The sequence below is a fragment of the Diceros bicornis genome, chromosome 1 (genome assembly GCF_020826845.1).
Source record: "Diceros bicornis minor isolate mBicDic1 chromosome 1, mDicBic1.mat.cur, whole genome shotgun sequence".
Lineage (NCBI taxonomy): Eukaryota > Metazoa > Chordata > Mammalia > Perissodactyla > Rhinocerotidae > Diceros > Diceros bicornis.
In genome coordinates this window covers 53,221,447-53,227,446 of record NC_080740.1, presented here as the reverse complement: position 1 = coordinate 53,227,446, position 6,000 = coordinate 53,221,447, and positions in this window count along the sequence as shown.

Below are 6,000 nucleotides of genomic sequence, written 5' to 3'. Positions count from 1 at the left end.
GTGCCACAGCTGGATCTAACTCCCCTTCCTAAGCAACTTCCCACGTCTACTCTCCAAACCTCCCTGTAACTTCCTTGGGGGGCCTCCCTGCCGCCACCCTGTTCTCCCAGAGCCTACTGCCTGTCTCCTCAGTGGCCACTTCACACTGGCTATTCCCCCTCCCCTGCCCCTTGCAGCTACACTGTGGGCACCACCAAGGCAGGATCCTACCCTTTTTTGCTCTTCATTTACATGCTTCAATAAATGTTCGGTGAGTAACATAAGGATGAACAATAAAGGAGCCATCAGAGGGACGCTGGGTGGGAAGGGGCCTTTGAGATCACCCAGCCCACTTTCCTACCCAATGCCCAAATGCCCTCTGTTTGACACCTCTAGTGATAGGGTGGCCACTCCTGTCCAAGGCAGCTCACCCTCCCTTCCTATGGGGAGTAAGTGGCTTCCTCGGGTTAATCAGGAGGAGGGGCAGTGGATGAAGCATCTCCCAGGTAAATTTGGAGTCTGTGGTCAGTTCAGCAGGCGGTTTAGAAGCTTGACAGGGTGAAATGAAATAGCTCCATCTCTCCAGCCAGGAGAGACCCAACCTGCTGCATATTGTACCTCATTCAAGACCTCATCCAGCTCTAGCAGGTGAGCCCCACCCTAACCACCATGTCGGCGGAGAAAATTAAGTATTAAAAACAAACTAATTAGTACTTCGGGGTAGCTTCATTCAGAAAATTACCGCACCGAGGAGGTGTCTCATTTAGAACCGTCTTAATTAAAAGACACTTGGTAAATTCCGGTAACAGATGAGGACAGCACTTTCCAGAAACGCCATAATTGAAATGTTTTACTACATATATCAAATAGTCATTCAGTCTCTAATGTCATAATTCCTTAAGAAGGCCACTGTCAGTGACAAACAGCAACCCTCGAAACAAAGGAGCTAATTGTTCCCTCCTCTTGGCTCCGCAACGAACAGGAAGTCAGAACTTCTCTGTTGTATTTTGGTCTTCGCATTTTTAATGCATATGAGTAAATGCCAGCTCTGGGAGGAATCCACCATAAAGATAAAGAATGAGAAGAAGCCCTGTTTCTGACTGGTTCACTTGTGGTCCAGAAATAATGCATCTTTCCCAGGTGAGGCAGCAGGGGCTGGTTGAATATCTGCCACAGTGGGTGGGCTGTGGTTTTGGGGTAGCACAGAGATGCTGAGTGACTCTCCCAAGTTGCCCAGCAAAGTGGAGGTTGGAGAGAAAGCCCCGCCCAGGCAGTGTGGGGTGGGTGGCTGCTGCTGCTGCCCTGGGAATGTGACCTGAGGCAGGACAGAGTGCCAATAACCTGCTCTGTCCCCCGCCCCCCATCTGCCAGGCTTCCTCCCAGCCCAGCTCCCTGGACTGAGTCCATGCAGGCTGCCCTGAGTGCCTCATCCTACAGGAGGGGTGCCAGGCCTTCTCCCTGGAGCACCTGGCCCTGGCATGGCTCAAGAGAGGAACCTAGAAAATGGTGGAGGGTTGGGCAATGGGTCCACTGATCTACAGGAAATTGACAAAACGCAGAGTCTCCCAGGCTTTGGGGGGATGGGGGGAGTTGAGAAGGCTTGTGCATAGAGTAGAGGCCTTCTCGGCCCCTAAAGAAAGTCATCTTTTTGCTGACTTGCTGGGTGGCTGGGCAAGTGGCATGACCACTCTGTGCTTCAATTTCCTCACCTACGGAAGAAGTGGAAATGCTCTGAGGGCCTGGGTTGGATTCAGAGCCATCTGAGTTTGAATCCTGCTTGGTTATGTGCAGTATTGTGGGATTGGGGGCCCCTGTTCCTTAACCTTGCAAAATGGAGGTTAGTGTAGCCTCCTCAGGGTGTGGAGGTCAGGGTTCAACGAGTCAGCAGGTAAAGCAGCAAGTGCAGGAACGGTGCACGGGCGGTGCTCCATAAATTGATTGGTGTTGGGTTTACAGGAAGAGGAAAGAGAGAGGGAACAGGTAGGGTCACATTCAGATGGTGAGCAAGGGGGACCGGCTGACTTACTCAGCGAGGCTCAAACCAAGCCCTCAAAAGGGAGCTGCACAGAAAAGGCAACGTGGGGAGCTCTGACCGCGAACCAAATGCGAGTTGCTCTGAAATAGCCCTTCTGCTGGAAGAGCACTGGTTGTTCTGGTTGCCCTAACCTGTGGAAGCTGCCTAGGGCGTCTTCTCTCTAGCCCCAGCCGAGCACAGTGGTGCTGCAAGAGCTGCTTATAGACTCTCAGAATAGACTCAGCATCAGAGCTGGACAGGACCATTGGAATCGGCTAGCCAACTCTTCCTCTTATAGACGGGGAAATAGAGGGACAAAGAGGGTAATTCGGGTTCGCATCTGGAGAGCCATGGCAAAGTTGGAGTCAGGGCCCAGCCTCCTGGCTCCTGGTCCAGTGCTCCTTCTACAGTTCACTGTTATGGTCCAGGCAACCACTGGCCCACCGGTGCCTGTGAGAGAGCTAGAAGAAGGTGCTCCATCCTCCTAGCTGGAGGCTGCGGGCTGGATTTCAGCCTCAGTAGCTCCCTCGACCACGTGCCCTTGTGCAGGGCACAATCCATTCACTATATGTGGCAGGCTACACCACCCACTCTTCCCACAGCCAGGCTCATATATGCCTTCAAGAACGACCCAGAGGCCTCTGCCACTGAGAGGCCTTCCCTGATGTTCCAGATGCGCCCAGTGGCTCCTTTTGCTGTGTGTGTGGTCTTTATCCACATGGGTCATAGCCCCATCCCTACCCTGACACCACCACCCACTTGCCCAAAGCCAATTCACCAAAAACCAATTTGCCCCATAACACCTTCATTCCCAATTTGACATGTTTCTACTACTCCATTTGAAGAATTTTTGCATACTTTGAGTTTTCCAAAGAGTTTCTTAAGCCAGTTCTCATTAGGGCAGTTCTGCCTTAACTCCAGGTCAAGCAGTGCATTTTAGAAGCTTCTAAGAAGAAATGCAAGACCTTGAGAGAAAGTCATTCATGTGTAGAAGAAGGGGTAGTCATTCCCCTGTAATTAGGAAAACACCAGCCTCCATATTTCACACTCTTCTTATTTCAAATTCTCTTTCATCTCTCCCCCTGCCCAGAGGACAGAGCGAAGGGGGGTGTCCTGGGGGGCTTGGAAGTGTAAATAGGGGCCTCCCTTTAGCACATTCCCCAAAGGATGCGCTGAAGAACAAAAGGGTTAAATAATTTAAAAGCAAACTGTACAACCACCAGAAAATAGAATTACTAACTTCTCCGGAAAGGGAAGGTGTTTTGAAACTGGAAACAGTGGCCATTATAAAAGAGATGGTGGTGGATTTAATACAACTAACTTTCCATATGTAAAACAAAACAAAACATAATTGAATGAAAACAGGCTCAGAAGCTTTAAAAGTACTTGCATCAGTATCGTTTCAACCAGTAATTCAATTTCTGGGGAGTCTTTGCTAAAGAATAGCCCTTAAATATGGAGTTCAGTTATTCATAAAGTTGTTTATTATAGAATTATTTACAAAAGTGGGAAAAAGACTGAAAAATAACCTAAATTTGTAGTGACTGAGGAATGGATAAGTCTATTTAAAAGACTATTCTGGAGTCATTTAAAATGCTATTTCTAAAAATGTTCACTAAAATGCAGTAATATGCAGCATTAGGAATACAGCTTGAGGTCAGCCAGACCTGGATTAGAAACCCAGTGCTCCCTGTATAATCTTGGGACTTAATCTCTCTCTAAACCTGAGTTTACACATCTGTAAAATGGGAATAATAATAGTACCTACCTCACAGGATTTTGTGAGCATCACAGGAGTTAATGTCCATAAAGTACTCAGCATGAACTAAACCGTTGATTGTCACATATTATGATTATTATTACTTTTGCATAACATAGAGAAATTATCTATGTTCATTCATTCATTTATTCAGCGAATACTTATTGAGGTCCTATTTGTGCCACGTACTACTCGAAGTACCAGAGCTACGGCAATAAATAAGGTAATGCTAAATGAAAAAAATAGAAAGTATGCATGCCGCATGAGCACAGATATGTTAAAAATAAAAAGATTCCCTGGGGAAAAAAGACTAGAAGGAAATAGATCAAGACATTAGCTGTGGTTGTCTTTTGATGGTGACACCGTTGGGTGGGCTGTCCTTCTGACCCACTTTTCTTTGTTGAGTGTGAATTTCTTTTATGAATAGTAACGAAGTTTCTATATATTTAAAGAGTCAGAGAAAAATGATGGTGCGTGTTGATTAGCCTTTTACGATCCAGTTTCATGCTGTGATGCGGTTGTTGTGAAAAGCAGGACACTGTGGTGAAGTGTGCCTCTGAGACCCAGCGCATGTCCCCCTTCATGGTCAAGCCAGCCTCACAGCCACGGGAGCAACACTGGGTCACTTGTTGATTTGCTTCGCATATATCCACACTGCACAAAAATGTGTGCAGGATCAAAACAGAAAACAGAAAAACAAAAAAGGAAACACCCCAAAGATTGCAGCTGATTGCAGTACCGTGAGCTGATACGATGCTTCTTGGCGATGTGACAGTGAGGAGGCAGCCTCAGTGGAGGGGCCGGGAGGCCCTCCACCCTCTGCTGGTCCTGAGTTTCCTCCTGTGGAGGCTGCACGGAGACCCTGTGGCCTGGAGATGGACAGGAGAGCATCTTTTCTCCCTCCTACGAGAACGGTCCTCAGAGACCTGGCTCATGCCCCTGCCCTGGAAGCCCTCCCAGTTCCCCAGGACCTCCCCTCACCCCATCCGGACCTCCTGTTTGGAGAGGCCTTGGCAGCACCTTTGACACGGCCCCTCTCTCCCAGCTGTGGGGACACTTACGGAATCTCTATTTCCTCCCAGGGGGCACCCCACCGCACGGGGTACCCTGTGGACCGCCTGCCTGTGTGTCTGCAGTCGTACAACACCCAACCCTTTATTAGCCAGGGTTTCTTCCCTGCACCAGCAGGCAGCTTTTCAGTCAAAAAGGTCCCTTTGTTCCCTTTCTCCGACCCACTTAGGTATCAAAGTCTTCATTCTCTGGGGAGTTTCCAGGAAAGCAGGCACCCCACTGCTCTGGGGAGGAGCGGGAGAAGGGCTCCGAGGGTCAAGGGCACTCTCTTGGTTACCAGCCCTGCTGGGTCCCTGTGTGTGTCCTTTCCCTCTCCAGGCCCCCATCTCTCTCATTTCTAAATGAGCAGGGCTGCACTGAGGGGCAGCTGAGATCATTGTCACAGCTCTAACAGTGCGGCACACACAGGCTCGCTGCACCCTCAAATTAGACTATGTGGTGGCTCCTCATCATCACCCCACTTCACGGACAAGAAGATGGAGGCCCAGAGACATTAAGCCACAGGCCCAAAGTCACCCCACGAGTAGGTAGAGGGGCTGGGATGCAAAGCAAACCAGGTGCTATTGACCACACTGGATATAGCAGATTTTAGGAGAACAGCTTAAGTTTGAGGGAAGGCCTCCTTTTCCTCTATCCTGAGGTGCTGCCCAAAGGGAGCCACAGTGGGGGACCTGCAGCCTGAGTTCTGGCCTTCGCTCAACTCCTTCAGACCTAGGGTAGGTCCTTCCATTTCTGAGTGTTGTAGGCAGAATAATGTTCCCCGCTTCCATCAAATGTCCACGCCCTAATCCCCAGAACCTGTGAATACGTTCCCTTACATGGCAAAAGGGACTTCACAGATGTGATTACTTAAGGATCTTGCGATGGGATGAGTCGCCTGGATTAGCCAGGTGAGGCCGATGAAATCACAAGGCTCCTTCAAGGGGGAGGCGGGAGAGTCAGTCAGCAGAGGCACGCTGACAAAGGTAGAGGTCTGAGGGCGATGTGAAGCTCCTACGCCGCTGGCGCTGGCCTTCAAGAGGGAGGATGAGGTCATGAGCTAAGGAATGCAAGCAGCTTCTAGAAGCTGGAAAAGGCAAGGAAAAGATTCTCTCCTAGACCCTGCACAAGGAATGCAGCCCTGCTGACACCTTGATTGTAGGACTTCTGACCTCCAGAACTGTAAGATAATAAATTG